The following is a 20,237-nucleotide window of genomic DNA, read 5'->3' as shown; positions in this document are numbered from 1 at the left end:
CTCTAAAACAAAACAGGTGTTGTGAGAAATAAAAATCTTTAGGATAAGGGACAATGGACTTCCCTTCCCCTGATATATACAATCACTACAAAGGAAATGAAAAACTATGTTTACAAGAAAGTATTTTATTCACATGGAACAGGTAAGAAAGACACTCCGACACCGAATTCAGAGTAACCTTCTACATCAACAAATGCAGTCTCCAGTCTCCCATTATTACAGGCTACCAACTTAAATAATCCTTAAAAAACCACACACATAAGTATCGAGGGGTTGCTTCTTCAGAAGTCTCCTGGTGTTGATTTGCATGTTGGGAGAAGGACCTGTTGGGTGTGTAGCCCCAAAACTTAAACATATCGCTACATCTGAAAAACTTAAATAAATCACTACATCTGAAATCTTTTATAATTTCTTTGTATTGCAGAACTACATTTTTTAACCTAATCAGTAAAGAAAGTAAATATATGACATATTGAGGATTTTTCCAGTTTGGAAGCATGCAAAGCGCCAGTAATCAAAACACACTTCTACTTGTTATGTATTACCCACTTTGAGAAAATGTGACTATCGCAGAGGTGAGCTGCAAAGAAAACCATGATTTTAACAAGACATAAAGGAAAGAAGTAAAAGCTCTTCATGTATGATTTTGATCATATAGTCCAGTACTTTCAACACAATGAATAACAAATGAAAGTACTGAAGATTAATTGTGCTCTCAATGTGCTCATAATATTCAAGATGTTCATGATATTCCATAGACCAAGTCAGGAGTTGCGTTTTCACGTTACCTGGAGTGAAGAATGCGATCCCATCAGAGTATGCTCATTTATGCTTAAGTTTCTGCAAACTAATGTACTCTTAAGGGCTGTATTCATACTGTTAACAGCTGCCAGTGTTATAACATCTGCCTGGCAGGATGATTCGGACTTAGTCCCTTAAGTATCCCAGCTCTCATACAGTCAGTGGGTTAAGTGCCTCCACAAGGAAATTCTGAAACCTTAGGGAGGGAAGCCTTTCCTTTTCCACTGGTGGTACAGCAAGCGTCTTTGGGAACGCTCAACCATGTTTGTCTGAACACTTACCTAACTCATGTACCTACACAGAACAGACACCTTCATCCCCTGAGATTCAGAGCACTGAATTTACTTTTGAGCACAAGCAGATAATGAAAGATGCCTCCTTTTATGCACAATTAGGGAACCTGACCAGAAAGAGATGCTAAGACCTCCCTCTGTCTACACCTCTTACAGGAGTTCCTGAATGTCAGTGTGTTATGTAGCCTGAGACTGAGTTGGGCTATTTATTCTCCACTTTTCCTGTTGCATCTGGATCACAGTCTAGAAAAAGACTGAAACATTCAAAGGATTCATGGGAGAGAGAAAAAAAAGTAAAAAAAGATCTTCTTCTATCCTAATGCTAAGGATGCTTCCCTGGGAGAGAGGCATTCTTACTTCTCACTCCATATATTCCTTATGTATTATTTGCACCAATTAGGGCATGTTGTCAATATCTTGTTAGCTGATAATTACTGATATACAGGAATCTTATATAATAAATATTTAGGCACATTCTAGAATTGTATCTAATAAGTTATATTTTTTTGCTATTTCTCTTTCATCTTCTTTTAAAAACAAATGCAAATATGTAAGTCAAAAAGAAAATTCTCCTGCTACCTAAAAAGTTATGTAATCTAATGAAGTTAGGCCTATTTTATAACACAATGGTAGTAATTTGCAGTTGTATAATATCTGAACCGGGAAATTGATGAAAAAAAGGGATCCTGACTGCCCAGAGTCTATGACTGGGATTATACTGACACAATGGAAAGATGAATCAGGCCTCAAAATAGCAGATCATTTAAAACTTCTAATGTATGTAAGCTTTGAAATTTTGGCCTTTTCTTATTTTAGCAGTCGTAGAATGACATATGAAAGGAAAAACACCCTCAGCAATCACTAGAGGAAGAATTTATAGAGGCACACAATTAATTCATGTCCAGTGGCATTGTAAAACAAGTATTAAAGCAATACATAAAAACATGTACATTAGCTACTTTTTAAGAATTACAGAGAGGACTGTTTAAAAGGATACACATTATTTACACAGCTAGCAACATGGACATATGTAAATTTTGTTAATATATTAATGGAGTTTGTGAATATAATATGTTAATATATTAATGGCTTTTGTGAATATAATATGTTGCTTTCCTGGTTAGGACTTTCTTTAATAAGGGTAATTAATACTCTAAAAATATTTGATGCAAGTGTCTTGGTTTATGCTCTTTCAGAACACAGAATGATTTATATTTCCTGTGGCACAAACAGATTTTTTAAAAGCATCTTTCAAAGCAAACTAAGCAGCAGAAGTCTTTTTTTTGTCTTTTGTTGTTCAGCTCCACAAGAATTCACATTTCACTGACATCAGCTACTTTGTATGGTCCATCTGAGTAGGTTAACAACATAAAAACAGACGACAGTGGAGCAACTCTATCACTTCTTTGGTGGAAAGAGGCTACTGACAGACTTCTTGTCTGTGCCCACTCTCATAGAAATATCTCCTGACGCTATCTCCCTACCACCAATATAGTCCTACAACATCTCAGAACCCAGCAAGAAGAGTTATCAGATGTTTCCTTGCATGTTCATGAAAAATTTCACACTTTTCCATAGACAGGAATTCAAGAATTGTAAGTGTGACCTGAAGAGAAAGATGTTTGGTAGGACTGTTTTAATATCCAGCTACAAAGAACAGCACACTCTTTTACTCACAGACAGCTCTTCTTTGTGCTCATGGTAGGGAAAACCGAATGGATCAGTTATTTTAAGACAAGTAGAAATTACACCAAAAAGAAATCACTTGCCCCACAGGTGATCACAGGCAGTATGGGAGGAATATTACCTAATGGTTGCACCGGCAGCATAGACAGAACAGCATGCAGGATAAGAAGGGGGTGTAATTCAATTTTCTATTCTGGCAACTGTAATTTAATGGAGGGTCATGGTGTCCTTAGGATTTTGGTCAGCTGTCTTCCAGTAGTATGATCCTTCTTCACTTTACTGCAATAATGATTTCTATAACTGAATATGTCAAACTGCATTTCCAACAACATCTCGAATACAACTTCAGAGCAGACAGGCATGAACTGCTACTGTATTTTCAGCAGTATTAGACGCAGCACTGATCTAGGAGTTGAGTTCATCAGTGACCTACCCGAGTTGTTACCTCCCTTCTAGAAGAGAGGTTTATTATCTCTCCCAGGTTTCCAGATTGCTTTTCTATTATCTATTTATCTTCTACACTTCTACTGACTACCTGCTTCAGCTGATAACTGCCAGCTGCCTCAAATTCTCTGTGATGCCTGATAGAAATCTTTTGCAGTTGAGTCTATTGCTGTAGTTACAATGTGCTGTGTTCTGTGTCCCCAGGAGCTGTAAAAGAAAAGAATTTTATTGGGCCTGGAATAGACATGGTTGATGCTTATAGAGAAAACTGACCTCAATAGAAAGACATGCTTTGGCTATGTTTTATCATTATAATTCCACAGTCGAATCATATTTTACAAATTTTATCACAAAAATTGAAGTATACATATCTCTTTCATTAACAGAACTAGGATTAAAGTTTTATGCTAGCGACAGTGCTATCTGTGTATATGAATGAGGGTAGAGTGAGACACGGGCTGACAATGATTAGTTGCTGATACAAAGCTTACAGAAGGTGGTCTAGGTGATTTACCAATACAATTTTAATGACAACACCTTGTGGATTTGCTGAATATGACGAGCATGCAGACCACACCAAGCTGCATAATAGACATGAGAGGAGTTGTGTATTTATGGAACAGAAATCAGTCCAGAAAAAAACCCAAACAATGTAATCGGAATGTAATCTTATGTAGACCAGAATGAAAGACAATCATAAACATGAACCTCTGTGACTAGAAGACATAACCTGCGACGTAGCAGAGGAATCTAAGCTTAGGAGAGGACCCGTAAAATTTTGGGTTCAAATGGAACTGCATGACAAGTGGCATGTGGGGGGAAATGGACTATTCCATTGGGAAACTTACCCAAATAATTAGTGGATAGAGTCCCAGAAAATACCATTAGGTATTTAACATTTGCAGTATTTTCTTTTTCTTGGTTGAAAAATAATACTTAAAAACTTTTTCCGTTAATATCAGTAAAATGCCATCAAGCTGTTATTAACCGAAACAGGAGAGCGTATAACATGCAGCCTCCCAGAAGTTTATCTCACCATCGAATGGACACAGAGTGAATAACCAGATGTATGACTTCTTTTCACACACAGTCTAGATATAGATAAATTTGTTTAATTTCGTCTCTACAATTAGATCACTGAAAAATACAGAATGCCACCCTCCCATACACAGACACATACACACGTGCACACACAGTTCTGAACCTTTGTTAGCTTCTTGAAATTCACATGTAAATTATTAATTAGTATCACTAATAAATTTTTAATTCATACCCTTAGAGGGTGGATGTGAACAATTTTACTTTGAATAATGGGCTTCCTACATTGAAGGTGCTCCCAGACTTGGAAGGATGTAGAATGATGACAGTTTCTTGCTTTTTTTTACTTTTTTTTTCCCCAGTCTGCAAGAGGGAACCGAATCACTCAGAGCCTTCAATATGCAGCACTGGCAGAGAAGTGCATTCACTTTAAAAATCTGATGCCACTGCAATTGAGGTCCACATAAAAAATAAAATCATACATCAAATTTTAGTCTGAGGGCTCATGGTAATTTTTGTGACTTTAAGCAGGATGCAGACAGTAAGCTGTATCTAAACTTGTGCAGACTGTAGGCCAGAATCACACACTGTTGTAACTGCAGTTAGCTTGGGCTCAGTCTCTGCTTCAGGTCAGAAAACGCAAAATGCGGTGAAGCACACAGCAAGTCAATTAAGACGCGTAGACTTTTCCTGGAGAGGGTGTTCTGAAAAGAGGTATAGAAAGAAACTGCATGAAGCACGTGTGTATTTACAGAAAATGTATATGCCTATGTAATGGTTAGCATATGTTAATATAATCTACTATTTTTACGTATATATGTTAATATATGTAATACAATAAAATACAGATTTCTTATATATAAACATAGAAAACATCCATCTGTACCGTATGCAGCACTGTAGTATACATAGTGTGCAGTATATACTAGGTAGTACAGCAACTACAGTGTCTATGATATACCTTATCACATATATCACTGAGTAAAATGTATCGTCTGTAATATATATTGTATACATCTACAGAAAAATGTCTACATTTATATCTATATAAATATATATTTACTCTAGTTAAGGCACATCAGTAGAGGGAACAGAACCACGCAATCAAGACCAGGTACCATTTCAATCTTCAGGTATTTAATTTTCGGCTCCCTTTGAAAATCACTTTGCTAACATTCTATAAAACAATATGTGAAGTTTAATATTTCACTGTAAATGACAATGTAGCCATGCTCTGCATTTTACAGGAACTGTCTGAGGTTCTATATGTCCTATGATTTTCTTCAGGGCATACAAAATATTTGAATATTTTGAAGAGAGATGCAATGCCAAGTATACAACTGATTTCAGCACTAGCAGCTTCTCTATGAAAGATCTTACATCAGATTTCATCCTAATTTACACATTTTTAATCCTGTAATTGTGGGCCTGCCTGGAAGTGACAGAAAGTTTGACCATGGGCATCTGTACCCAAGCCTCCTTTGCTTGTATGCTTAGTGTTTTCTTTTCCCTCTGCTTGTCTCAGTGGGCCCCTTTTGAGTGCTTGTTGGTCTTCCAAAGCCTGTAGTGCAACCTGCTGCCAGGACAGACACTGTGACTGTGGGGATGATGGGCACAGGCTCCCTTCACACACTTGCACAAGAGATGACGGGCACTGCTACCTAAATTAATGGAACTGTGACTTCCACGAGCTGCCCTGGCAGTCACCGTGGATGTTTGCTCCTAAAAATGTCCCTGGACTCTGGCATATCACTTGAGTTATTATTTAGCTTATGTGATGTCACAAAATGACTCCAAACTGTTCAGTCTGTTTCAGGAATAAAGCGTTTGCTGTGCCTCCCAGTGAACTACTTTCTGCTCTTTATGACTACGGTGACAGGATCTGCCCAGAGAATGCAGCAACTTGGCTACTTTACAAACGTGTGACAAAGTATTCTCTTCTGCATCTGAAGAACTTGCAGTAGAAGCAGGTGATACACTAATTATAAAAATAGTATCCTAGAGAAAGAAGGAATGATAAAATTTTACATTACTGAGATTTCTGGGTCTATGTTGTCAGTTTAATGGTTATAGTTTACAACACAGAATAATTCCTAACACTTCTCACACAAAACCAAACAGATTCATAGGCAATGGAATTTGTGCTTCAAGATGGCAGTCCTCTGTGGACAGATTCTTTGATGTGTTTTGCCACTCATGCTGCAGCATTTTTTTGGGGTGCCATGCTCCTTTCCAGATTATTTTTCAAACTTTTTTGTTCACTGTAGCTGATGCTAGTTAAGGGATTCAAATAGTATTAATGGAAAATAAACGGATGACCCTACCAAGCCCCTCCCTCCTTCACCAGCAGCTGAGCAACCTGGAACATGCACAACTACAACCCAAGTTCTCTCTCTTCCTCTCCCTACACAGTCTTATGAAGAACGACTGAGTGAGCTGGGCATGTTTAGCTTGGAGAAGAGGAGGCTGAGGGGAGACCTTATCACCCTCTACAACTACCTGAAAGGAGGTTGTAGAGAGATGGGGGCTGACCTCTTCTCCCTGGTGACAAGTGATAGGACGAGAGGAAACAGGTTCAAGTTACGTCAGGGGAGGTTTAGATTGGATATTAGGAAACATTTTTTCACTGAAAGGGTTATTAAACATTGGAATAGGCTGCCCAGGGAGGTGGTGGATTCACCATCCCTGGAGGTGTTTAAAAAAAGGGTAGATGGGGCACTTAGGGACATGGTTTAGAAGTGGCTCTTGTCAGGGTAGGTTAAAGGTTGGACTCGATGATCTTAAAGGTCCCTTCCAACCTCAGCAATTCTATGATTCTATGACTCTACACAGGCAGTCTCAGTTCCTAACATGTCTGTGAAGATCCTATTCATAAAGCTCTCGCTAAACAAAGAACATGCAATAAAGTTAAAAAAAAAAATAAATCACATGATAACAACGTTTCTTTTGTACACATTTTGCAACTTAATCTCAACAACTGTAATTACTCACACCACTTTAAATGTTGCTCATAATGTGCAACCTTTACCCATGAGAATAGGCATTATGGTAAAGGCTGTAATTATGCAATTATATGATTATGTTCTATTTCTTCCCTACAGGATTTTAGCCTTAAGGACAGAATTTTTGGAGAATTTAGTGGCCACTTTCATAAATATGTTCATGATATATACAAAACAGTTCTTGTAACTTTTTTTTTTTTTAAGGGAGAGAAAATGGGGGCAAAGGAAGATGTGACCACGATTTTAATCAACAACTCATTGCTGACTGGAGAAATTTCAGTTCCTGCTTCAGAAAACAAAGTTCCCGCGTTTAGCACAAAAAGATCTCTGGGGCTTTTTCCGTTTTTTTTTTTTCTTTTTTTCTTTTTTTTCTTTTTTTTTCCCCTAACGAGCAAACTGATGCGCCTTTTTGTAACCTTTTCGTAGAACAGCGAGTGCAAACAGCCTTACAATGTGAAACATTTGGCATCCCCAACCCTGAAGAGGAGGAGGACGGGGTGGGGCCGGGGAGGGGTGGTGGTGGGTGGACGCCTCTTGTGCTGCCAACGGTGAGGCGAAGACCGCGACAGGCGGCCGGTGGGGCTCTCCGTGCCCTCCCAGCCCTCAGCCAGCGCACGCTCCCCCGCCCGCACCTCCGAGCGAGGTGAGGCGCGGGGGTGGGGGGGGGAACTCCGCGCTCGGCGGCTGCGGGACCCCACGGCGGCGGCCCCGGGCGGGCAGGTAGGCGGGGGAGAGCTGACGCCTCGCTCCGGGGGGCCCGTCCTGTCCGCCCGTCCTTGCGCCCCGGCGCAACCCGGCGCGGCGCGTCCCACCTCCCGCGCTGGCTCCGTCTCCCCGGGCCGGGCGCCGCGCCCCCGCCGGGCCGGGTTGGGCAGCCCGGGAGGCGTCTCCTCCGCAGCCCCCGCCCCCCCGCGCCGGTGCTGAAGCGCCTCGGCCGCTCCCCGGCAGCACCCCCGGGACAGCGGCGCCCCGTCGGCCCCGCAAGCAGCACCCGGGCCTCCCTCCCTGCCGCTCGGCCCGGGCTGTCCCGCCGCTGCTCTGCTGCCGAGGACACCTCATGGGAAATAAATAAATTAATTAGCCCACTCACCCCCGCGGCAGGGAGAGGAGCCGGCGGCGGCCGCGGGATTAGATCCAGCCCGAGCTAGAGACCAGGTAACGTAACCTACCCGCCAGGAGGGAGGAGGAGGAGGAGCAGCAGCGAGGCCGCTGAGGTTGCCCCCGCCGGGGAGGGCTCCGGGGGACGGAGAAAGGGGTGCCGCCGCCGGGGCGCGCCGGCGTGGCCCCCGGCTCGGCTGCGTGAGGGCGGCCGCCCCCCGCGCTGTGCGCGCCGCACTGTCAGTCACACACACACACACACACGCACAAACGAGCCGCCGCCCACGCAGGGATGGATGGACAGACGGACGGACGGACGGACGGACGGATGCCTCGCGGGCGCTGTCCCCCCCCGGTACCAAAGCAGCCACTGCAGGGAGACGCCGCTCGCCCCGCCGGCCCTGCGGCTCCCCGCTGCCATGTGGGCGCCCGGCTCTGACAGACAGCGGGGCAGGGAGGCGGGCGGCGGGGCCGGGCCGAGGCCGCAGCTTCAGCGGGGGGGTTTGGGGGGTGGGGGGAGCGCGGCGCGATCCCGCCTCCTGCGCGCATCCCGGCGGGGCGGCGAGCCGGGGCCGCCTCCCGCCGCAGCCCCTGGGGGATGCGGCAGCGCCCGCCCCGAGCGGAGCCGCGGTCCCGGCCGCCCCCGCCCCGGGGAGGGGGCAGCTCCGCTGGGAAATGTGGGCGGGGAGCCGCGGCGGGGAGAGCAGCAAAGGAAAAAACGTGCTGCCGCCCTTGCCGTCATCAGAAACGGGCCTGCAAGAAGCGCCGATGTCGTAGCTCAGGGGTCGGGATGACCTTGGGGAAGGTGGGTCTGGATGGACCCTCTGCTGCACCATGCCAGCTGTAGCACTAGTTCCCCTGCTCCGGGCTGCTCTGAGCCTGACAGTGCTGGCATTATTGTCTCCAGACACTGCTGGCTTTAGTTAGCGTTTGTGTACAGAGCTCCTGGTGTAACTGGTACCAGAGTGAGCACAATACTCCTCCATCGTTCTCTTTACTTGACCTCTGCTAGCACATGGTGGACTCAAGGTCCTTGAAGGGAATAATCTGAAGAGCCTCCCTGGTGGGGGGCAATCATCCCAAGAGAAAAGGAGTTCTCAGTGCCTATGGAGACCTCTGTGTCCTGGGTTTGTGGTTATTGAAATGGCACCTACAAGACACACAAGCAATCTTAGAAAAGACCGAGAAGTTGCCCTGTCCATATTTTGGAGACCAGAGAGTCCCCTGGTACTCCTGGGAGGGCATGTTACTTCTCAGTCCTGCAAGGATGCAAAACTGACACTGGTTCTCCATTGCTTTTCCAGTCAGGTGGATAGGAAAACAAAACAAAAAAAAGAATAACATTTAGAGATAGCTGTTTTTTCAGATGCCAGTCTGAGCTTTCAGAAAAGGAGTCTTACCAAAATTATTATTGAAAGCTGTTTTGGGAAAAAGGAAGAAACAGAAGGAAGCTGCAGCCTCATGGAGGCGTCCGTTCTTGTTTCATTGGGCTTTATCATAATCACTCGTGTTTCCATAGTGACATCCATCTGTGGCTCTCAAATTACTTATCAAATAGTAATGAAATAGGTGCTTGCAGCTTCCATTGCAGGAATGGGGCCATAAACTTAACAGCACACCAATCGAGCCAACAAAATATTGCCTCAGCTCTGTCTAGATGAATCATGATATGAAAGTTAGTCTTCAAGACAGAGGGATGTAGACTGATATTTAAAGGAAGCAGAAAACTGACAAATAGTTCAATAAAAGTGGTAAATGCTTTTATGTACAAGTATTAAATCTGGGAATAATGTATAAGTGATTCCCTTCTTATTTTTAAAGACTCCTCTCTCCTTCCATTATTGACTGCTAACTTTGAATATCATACTTGAGCATGAGTGCGGACTATCTACTCCTTCCACATGGTGGAATAAATTCAGAGAAGAAATTATACTCCAGATGTTTCTATTATTTGTGCAATTTATTATAGATGTGTAACTCCATGTATCTGTAAGGGCCCAGCTAGTTTAGTTTGCAATATGGTGTTTACAATCTCAGTGGCTCCAGAGCAAAGCAGCTAATAATTTTGAACAGGCAAACACTGGCTGGAGGTTACAGATTTTCTTCTATGGCAACAGTAAATGATGTTGGTTAATGAAGTCAGCCTTCTTTATTTATATGATGGAGATGTAGAATAGCCTAAATATCAACTGTGGTCTTCATGGGTGGCAGAAAACTGAATTCACACGTTTTGTGGATAGGAAAACTCTTTGGATTCCTTAGTGATACAACTGATCTGAACAGGAGTTTTACATGTAAAGGGGGAGACTTTGCAATATTACAAAGGGGAACATCAAAGAAACAGGGTGTAGTTAAACAGTGTGGCTCTGCAGCTGCAGTGAAGAGAGGTGGGATTCTGTTTCAGCAATTTTCAGTGTAAATGAATGCATCATTAATAGTACATAAAAAAAAATCTTCCTGCTCTTTAACCTAATTCTGTCTGTCACTTCTCTGGAATATATTGGATTTAAGCTCACTCAGCCCTTGCTATGGCAAAATCCTCATTCCAGAATCCGAGTTTTATGGAGGCAGGACATCCTTTGGGCAGCCTTAAAGGAGATGCTGCTATTTACGGACAGGCAAGTTAAGGGAGAGAAATATATTTCTGGCACCCATTGTTTTTGTTCATTTTACAAAAAAGTCCCCTTTGGTATCCTTTGTTTCTCAAGTAAATTGTCTTGTCCTCTTTTTATGATGAGCAGGTGGTTTTGCTCCCAGTAACTCTGGTTATTATTGGACCTCTTCCAGTTCAAGAAAAGACACTACAGCTCACCTGATTTTTTTTTTTTTTCCTATTACAACATCACAGGATGGTTTTGAAGAGCTGCATTTTTCTTGAGATGTTTGCTTTAGCAAAGATGGTGTCTGAATATAATTCTCCATTAATTGTATCCCTTACACCACTTGCCAGAGTTAAAGCTGTCCATTTTCTTACGTGAGGATCAAAAAAAGAAGAATGTTCTTGCTCTGTGGTAGTGATTTGTACTGTTAAATGAATTTTATTTCAAGGTCGCTATGATTATGAAAATGTAATTGTCTTTTGATTTTTATTAAAAAAGGGTTAGGTCATAGTCGTTAATCATTGATACAGAATGTTACTAGTTTCTATGTCTGTTCGTGTAATATATAAGGCCTAATGTTTGCACAGCACCAAGGAGGAAGTTAGATAGGAAAACAGGACCTCATTGACCAACTGTTTTATGTGTCAAATGAAAGTGAGAAACAGGTTGCGTCCCACAGATGCATCTCCGTCCAAACCTGCGTTCCTTGACTTGCATGTATTTGTGAGCTGTTGTGCCAACTTGTACAATTTTTTTGTGAATCTTGGAACATTTGAAGAAAAGTTTGCAGTATTCAAACAAAAGTAATTGGGATATAGGAGTAAGGAGATAATATTCCATGACTTGAGGAACAGACGATGTTGGACAAACTGACTGGGGAACTCTATTTGGCTTTACAGTTTATCACATATTTTCGATATTTCTTATTGCTCTTGGTCTTATAGTCAAGCAATCAAGACAACGTTAAGCTTTTGTTAAAGAGCAGATGTCTAGCTAACCAGGTTATGGTGGCTGACAAACTAGAAAGAATCTCATTTTGTTCTTTTTTCCTTGCGATCTCAAGATTTTTAATTCATAATATTTGTGTCTGCGGGGGAAGTGATTCATCGTCATCAGGTCATTCTTTTGTTGACTATATTCTTAATTTTAGTTTATGCAGTGTCTTTAAGTAGTTCCTTTATTTGTTATCTTCAAGGTCAAATCCCCAGTTACACGCTAATAATTTTTTTTTAGTTTTGGAACATGGTGCTTTCCTGTCTCATGGCATTTGCAGTAATATGTAATCAGAGGTGTACATTAAGTGCATTTGCTGATAAAAATTGAGTAAGTATTTCCAAAAGGATATTAACATTACGTCAATTAAAAAGTTCCCAAAAATGAAGGCGGAAAATTAATGGAAAAGAATGGGGCCTTAGCATAATATATTCTTTTTCTTTGTGGTTTTAAGACTTCAAATCTTAAGAAATGGAATTAGTCTTAATTCACAAAATAGGAAGCAGTAGAAAACAAACTTAAGCCTGTTTTTTTTTTTAATTTAGCTGTTGATGCATTTTCTTTTAACTTGGTGTCATGATTATTGAATATGAAGTACTGAATGTATTTCAGTTCCACCCAACAAGAAAGCAGCGCTCTGAATAATACTGTAAATCGTATAGAATTGGCTAGTAACTTCTGACTGTAGAAAACTTGTACTTTTAAGTTAGCTATTGACAAACTACAGAAACCCCAAATATTGTAGAAGTTGGAATATATCAGAATATGTGGATTTGACATGCTTTTCATATGATTACTATGAAAGATAATGACAGCATCTGATTTTAATGGTCAAAGCATAAAACTCCGTGGGCTGGAGTTGCCCAAACGTGCAAGATTGCTTAGTGTTTGCTTTCTTCCAGTGTGGACACTTGTATCCACCAAAAGAACACTTTCCAGCAACCTTGGTAGTTGTTTCACTTTTATCTCTCTTTAAAATTTTCCAATGGAAAACTCAGCTGTAGGTGATGATCAAGGTGCTGGGGGAACATTTGGAAAGCACATGTACAGAAGACAGCTCAGAACACCTCCTGTATTTTGTGGCTGGTCTTACCTTTATATATTTTTAAAGTTCTGGTCAGTTAGAATAGCTTATCTTCCCACATGTGCTAGCAAACTCCTGCTGCAGCTTCAGGCATCACTGTTCTGTAGTGCCCTTCCATCATATGGATTCAGCGATAGCAAACTGTTGGCAGCACTCCCAAGTTTGGCATACGACAAAGTGTTGTAATGGTGTTCAACATGTGTTTGGCATCAAAGAACTTTAGCCATTTGCTGTCACTACAGTGGTGGTAACAACAGTGCAACAGTGTACGTTGCCTTTTGCATGTGTTCTGTGCAATAGAAATTAGTAGCATCAGTCACAAAGCAGCACTGCATCATCTCAAAAGATAGAAACCATTTTTTTTCATAGACATAGATTAATTAAGATTTTAGCATTCATGCTCGCCACTTATCACTTAGACACTGTTGCAGTAAATGGTACAAGCAAAAAGGAGACTGAAATCTCATTTTGTCTCTTGTGTTAGTATCAAACCCAGAGTGTCAGCTTCAGACTTGTACTTCTCAGTGCTTGATTTCTGAATTCAAGAAATACTGAGAACAAATGTGTATTTTACAATCCTAAAAACATGTGAAGAAGCAAACCAAAAAGAACTTACCATTTCTGGTGACAAAAATAGCAAAAATATAAGTGTAAAATACATATTTGATTTTTTTTGAACAAAGTCAGTTACTACTGTAATGTATTTGGTTAGTATTGCAGAAAGAGAAATGTACTCACTTTCAGCGTTTGCTTTTGAAATCAATTGTATTAGAGTAGATTTTTTAACAGTAGAAAGGAAGTGCTTTGTGGCCTTGTTTTTCAGATCTCTGGGATAATGATATAAATATTTAGTGGTGAAGGTTAGAATTTTTGAAGTGACACAGGACTGTGTTCAAGCTACCAACTATAACAACGTGGCTTCTGAGAGACATAGTGGCTTTTCTCTGCTGACCTTACTGAGAGATGGAAATTGGAAAACTTAAAATGTAGGACGTCTCCACAGTTTGCCATGCTATTGAATTAAAATACCATAGGAGCTGCGATTACTAAATTGAGCTCCTATAGTTTGCGTTCTTAATATGTCCCTCAGGGCAGGTTCAAAAAAGAAAGAAAAAAGAATAACTTAATGATGTAAATAATCTCCTCATGGGAATGTAGGTGTCTGATTTCTTAACAATTGGAATTTTATGTCCTAAATTCCTTGACAATTCTGCCTTTGCTGAGTACGCTCTCCACTGAGCAAATCTTTTCTAGAAGTTAACTGCTTTTGCATGCTATGCCAGGGATGGATTTGGGTCTGAAACTGGGTACTGAACCCAGTGTTCTCAGCAATGCCTCCTGCTGATGTTAGAAATGGGAATTGGACCGCAAACTGGAACTGAAGACTGGTTTCAGAGACAGAAAAAATGTGCCCAGGACAGAGACTTAAGCAACGGGGTCACATCTGGGAGCAGGTGGAGAGAACAGAATAGACTGTGGAGGGAAATTGGTGCTGGAAGCTGAAGAAGGCAATGGGTCTATTATCCCATTACCAGACCCTTTTTTAAGACACACATCTTTATAATAATTCTTACATAGTGTTAAGCTGACGGCTTCCTTTCTGCCCTGAGGAATTTACAAGATCTCTGCTCATTGTATCGCACAGGGGTCCTAAGTCCCTGACTTCCATCTGGCAGTGTCTTTCCCTTCTCACCAGCACTACAAAAGGTGAATCTGGGGACTCAATAGTCCATAATTAGAAGTCTCAACAGAGATTTTAGCAAGCATTAAAAAAAGCTTGGGTATTTTGAGACCTCTGGGTTGTATAGTTAAGGAAAATAGGTAGAAAAGAATATGCCGTAATAGCCTGTATTTACAAAGCATGAAGTATGCATTGTATTTGTGAAGAATAAGAAAAAAGGAGATCCTGTTTTCTTGTTCTTGTGCAGATATAATTATGTTGGCTAGAGGTATAAGGTAGTTTTTGTTCTCCTGTTTTTCTGATGTAGTTACCCAAAAAGAGATGTTTTGACGTAGTTATGCTGGATATGAGCATGCTTTATTTCAATTTAGCTTATTTCCTCATTCATACCTAACAACAGTAGTGTATAATGAGAGCCATGCGTGGCCTGTTTCAGTTTGAGCTACATTAGAATAGTGAAATAGGTTTATAAGCAAAGCTAGTGAATATAAGGACCAAACTCACATGAGATTGAGAAATCCAGGAAGGGCATTTAAAACTGAGACCTAAAAGCACTATGGTGCTTTCTCTCAGTCAAAGAATATGTCAGGGTTGCTTGATTGGCATTTCCTCTGTTTCTGTGACTCCAGGTCCAAACTTGAGCTCCCTCTCGAGCAGTTCCACTGGCTTAAAAGGGGTTACTCCTGGTTTACACCTAGTATTGGCTGAAGAGACTCTTTTGACTGCTTTTCAAGACTCAGTTAGTCTGTTGGATCACTTGCTTTGATCTGTCTGGTTAGTTTAAATGGAAGTTATTTCTCATAATTATTATCAAAATTATTTCTCTGTTTCCAAACAAATACTTTCGGGTGTCCATCTTCTCTGTCCTTCTCTTCTCCTGCTTCTTTCTGTGAGAGCGTTTTCCTTCTCCCCATTTATTAGAATAAAAAACTCAAGGTAAAAGATCAAGTTACTATTCCGCTCTGCTCATCCTACTGGCATACTGGGTTTTCCACATTAAAACTGGAAATTGTCAGAGACGTGCTCACTGGTAGGACAGCTTTTGTAAGGCATAGGTGGTGCTCCTCCATAGTAACCAGTATTTATGTTTTTTTCAATGCTGTTTTTATCTTTAGAGTTACAAATGTTTACATTCTTTACCCTTCTGTTTTTTAATTCTGCCTTTCAGGTGTTATGATTAGAGTAAAGAAAAAATGTAGCCTCAGAAAAATTACAAATGTAGAAGCTGAAAACAGAGTAAAAGGGAAAAAGACATTAACCTGAGGAAATATTATTATTTTGAGGAATTTCACAGAGGCAAATGTCTTCAAGCTAGCAGAAGTGGAATAATGTATCATAATTTCAGTCAGTGGTTTTTAGTTGTCTTCAGATTTTTAAATTTTAGGGTTTTATTTTTGAGAAAGGACTAGAAGGAATATTGGCCTTTGCTTTTATTATTTCTGTGTGCTAATTGTAGGCCATAGCAAGGTTTTTGTTGTTGACAGTCATGTTATCTGATCTCCAAATGGGGATGCACTCTTTGCAGTGCCGTTGTGTATACCAGTATATCCATCAAACAAGATGTTAATAAAGAAATGAATATGAAATATGATATGAGAAAAAAATTAACAAACAATTGAGCAATCCAATTCTAAAACATTAATATTGCAACCTTGAAAATAAAAGACGAATGTTGAGTTTTATGGTCATTGTTTAGCCTGGTGGTTGAGAATATCTTTACTTCCAGAAGTACTTTGCAAATAATGTAAAACACATTGAAAACCATTACACTTCACACTGTAAAATTAAATAAGGGCTAGAACCATCATTTAGATTTACTTGAGTAATGATGGCCTGTGGCCTCAGTGGGAGCCAGCATGGACTCTGCAATATGGATTTGTTCAGGTGCTTTAGCAGTAGGTGGGCAAAAAAGGGATTGTTCATGATTTATGGCTTGTACAGCACCAGGAGGCCCCATGCCAGCCTGCCTGTTCGTTAAGTTGACGTGCACGTGCGCCAGTGACTCCCTCTCATGTGTGCCATGAAAAAGGAGCTCTAACATGTGAAATGCGAATATGTCATGTGTACATGGCTGCGTACTCTGGCATCCACATGCAAGCAGGAGTGTTGATCCAGTTGATGATTCCCAGCTCAGAATTGTTTCTGTGATTAAAAAAATAATAGTGCCTTCCACCGTTATGCTTAATACTAAAGCTGATTGTTTTATGAACCCTGGAAAATACGGTCATATTGTGTTCCTAATGTAATAGGATACAAAAGCCTGTCTTTTCCATGATTAAAATAGGTTCTTCTTCTGAATGTGGTAACATAGAAAGATGTTAATGAAACAAGATGTTCTTGCTTAACTAGGTAATCAGCTTGCACTTACAGATATACTTTAGCATTGCTGAAATATTATGTACCTAAAATGATGACTTAAATCATAGTGTTTTCAATACAGATGTATTTTAGCTATGAGGCCATGTTTTTTTTTTTTTCTTGTAGCTATTTCCTGAAAAATTAGCAAAGCTATTGTAGTTGCCATGTCCAAGCTTACTTCTAAATTATTATAGTTAAATTGCTAGTCTAATAGAATCAGATTCTTACAGAATACTGGATGATATGTATTACTGAGGATCCAGAATATGTTTTTAACCTTAATAAGGTAGTTACAATTTTTTTCTTCCCGCCCCCCTTTTTTTTTCTTTTCCCCTATTTACCAGTTTTATCCCAGGTGTATAAGTACAACGCTTTTTGTATGCAGCACAATAGTCTTGTGAAACTTAAATTAGCCACCTAAATTAGGATCTTTAATTTCAGTGTTACTGGATCCTGGGTAAGTAGGTTGTTATCTCTTAATAACTGAAGCTTAAATCCTACTTTTAAATCAACTCTCTCTTCTGACTAACACTCCTGCAGGATGAAATCAGAAGTTATAACTGTATGCTGAACAGCCTCGTTTATAAGTACTTTGAACAGCAGATATAGTTGTATTGAAAGCAGAGAATCTTGTATTCTGGTGTAGTCTCAAAGAAGCATTTACTTGCTTCTCATTATGTCAACTGAATATATATGAGTGAGGAGATAGTTTTTCTAATAGAAATAATTGTATGTATATATACGTACACAGAAGGTGATGATAGAAAAAATAGGAAGAAATGTGCAACGTGCTGAATACTAGATGAAGTGGGTAAAAGAAGAAAGCACTGGAAAAAGAAGCATGGGTAGATTGGTTTGATGTTTCAGGAAGTTCTAGTGTTGCAGTATGGTATTTTATAGAATCATAGAATGGTTTGGGTTGGAAGAGACCTTAAAGATCATCTTGTTCCAACCCCCCTGCCATGGGCAGGGACACCTCCCACTAGACCAGGTTGCTCAAAGCCCCATCCAGCCTGGCCTTGAACATTTCCATGGAAGGGGCATCCACAGCTTCTCTGGGAAACCTATCCCAGTGTCCTACAGGCTATATTGGTCTGCCATGAGTACCATAGGTACATGTGGATATATTTTCCATACGATCCTTTCGACTCCTTTGGAACAGTTTCATAACCAGATGCGTAGAGGAAGTAGTGAACACTGATGGATAAAAAAGGAAAAGTGTTTCATACAAGGAGAACAGTGTGAAAGAAAGCATGGGTCTGAAGGAAGGGAACTTGCATGTTTGCAGTACAGTGTGAGGAGATGCAGATTATGGACCCGGTAAGAAAACAAAGGGACCAAATGCTTGGAGAAGACGTTTCACTGCCATTGCTGTGACTTAGCACATGAAACATCAGAACTGAATAGATGACTCTTTAGTCAGCATTTAATAGTAAATTTAGCCCCCTAAAGAATGATAGACTCGTGTAATCAAGGGAGGTTTTACTCATCCAATGAAAGCAGAGCAAGTTCTGTTTTCCAGGGCCAAGTGACTAAGGTTGTTTGCTTCCTAGCTATTCTCACTGCTCCAAAGGGGAGTTTGAACTGTTTGGTCAATCCCTGCTGGGTTCATTAACTTTGTGTGTTTGTTTCTGTTACCCTATTGAGAAGGGAATGGTTTGTATTTGTGTTCCTAAAAGATTGGACCTGAATTATTTAACCAAACCCCACTGAGCACGAAACCTTTTGTATTTGGTTGAACTTGTGCTCCCAGGGTCATTTGCATCTGCTCCTCTGACCTCACCAGAGGGAATCCCTGTTTATTTCTTCATTTGGTGGAACTGTGTGTCTGGGCCCTGCTGAGGAGAAATGGGCTGCCTACTTTTTCTGCAAACGGGAACCACGAGAGACTGTCACTTGTCGTAAAGAGAGAAGAGTTTATGTAAGATGGTGTTTGATTTCTCTCTTTTTTTTTTTTTTTTTTTTTCCCTTCAGAGAATTGGTAACGTCTTGGAGGGTGTTGCACTGGTTCTTCAAGCAGGAGTAGGAAGGCTGGTGACAGCAGTGAGAAGACGCAAGGTCTTGAAGGTAGAGAAAGAAGGAAAGGTACATGATATAAGCTGTCAGGCTGCTGGGCTTTAACTCCCAGGCAGCCCAGCAATGCACCGACTTGTTCTTCTGAAGAAAGCCAGAGTAGCATGAGCTACCTAAAAAACCCTCTGTACCTCAAAGTGGAGGGAATGCACTGGCTTTAATTTCAATCCTAAAATGCAGCAGCATAAGTGTTAGAGCAGATTGAGCAGTTCTGTTGTGGACCATGGGCTGACTTTTGAGAGGTGGTATGTTTTACTGCTAGGCTTACTGTCTTTAAAAAAAACCACACATGTACAAAATAGCTGCCGTAGAGCTAACGTGAACCTGTACATCAATCTGAATCTTTTACCTGTGGTAGCTAAGTGTTGCATTTATCTCAAATAGACGTACTGAGGGTGGCTTGAAAGAAGCTGATTAGCCCAGAGAGTGAAAAAGAAAAGTGATCTGTAAGGGAAAGGTGCTGTTGTTGCGGTATTCAGGCCAGCTGGGAGTTGCATAAAATTTGTCTGTCTCTTGAGGAGCCTCAGTTGGCAGGATTTGTGTGGATTTCTGCCCATAAAAATAAACCTGCTTTACCCTGGTAGAAACTACAGCCAAGAGTTGATCCCTCCAGGGTGAAAGCTTCTGCCAGCACAGCTGCCCCTCTAGGCAAAGTAGAAAGACATTGTACTGCACCCTTTAATCACTATTGTTATATCTCCTTCTTGTCTTTAAACAAAATTACTTCTTCAATTGCTGAATGTTTTTATCTCTATGCTTATATGTTAAAGTAATGTATACCTAAGTACAACTCTCCTGTTCCCACTATAAGGTACACTTACATTTATTGCTTACTTGTTTTAAATACCTCCCTTAATCATAGTCCAAATTTGGCTGAAAAGTTGAGTGTACCTCCAACAAATATAACACATACTTAGCAATTTATATATGTGTACGTAAATCATAAACTTTCAAGCTGGAGACCATCTTGCATTTTCTTACAAGCTGGAAACAAATATTTTTTGCTTAACGTAATAATTATGCAACTAATTACAAAGATTTGCTAAGTTAAAGCTAAGAGTTACAGGCTTTCACAAGATGGATACC

General features: G+C 40.7%; 1 protein-coding gene and 1 long non-coding RNA gene across 5 annotated transcripts in view; one reads left to right on the top strand and one right to left on the bottom strand.

The window, feature by feature from the left end:
* Nucleotides 1–148: 148 nt before the first annotated feature.
* Nucleotides 149–8,787, bottom strand: LOC128910972 (uncharacterized). Its single transcript, XR_008466955.1, has 3 exons — nt 8,434–8,787; nt 4,498–4,966; nt 149–3,431 (listed from the first exon to the last, which is right to left on the bottom strand). It is a non-coding gene; the product is annotated as an uncharacterized LOC128910972 (long non-coding RNA).
* The window catches only part of SLC16A7 (solute carrier family 16 member 7), an 88,102-nt gene continuing 76,023 nt past the window's right edge, over nt 8,159–20,237 (top strand). For 2 of the 4 annotated variants that reach the window (XM_054205081.1, XM_054205091.1), the window contains exons 1-2: nt 8,159–8,419; nt 19,053–19,163. The gene's annotated coding sequence lies outside the window, so the exon portion shown is untranslated. The remainder of the gene's footprint in view (nt 8,420–19,052; nt 19,164–20,237) is intronic. The other 2 variants (XM_054205099.1, XM_054205073.1) reach the window with 2 other exon arrangements.

The sequence above is a fragment of the Rissa tridactyla genome, chromosome 1 (genome assembly GCF_028500815.1).
Source record: "Rissa tridactyla isolate bRisTri1 chromosome 1, bRisTri1.patW.cur.20221130, whole genome shotgun sequence".
NCBI classification, from domain to species: domain Eukaryota; kingdom Metazoa; phylum Chordata; class Aves; order Charadriiformes; family Laridae; genus Rissa; species Rissa tridactyla.
The sequence above is the reverse complement of the archived record's forward strand: the minus strand, read 5'-3'. Positions and strand labels throughout refer to the sequence as shown.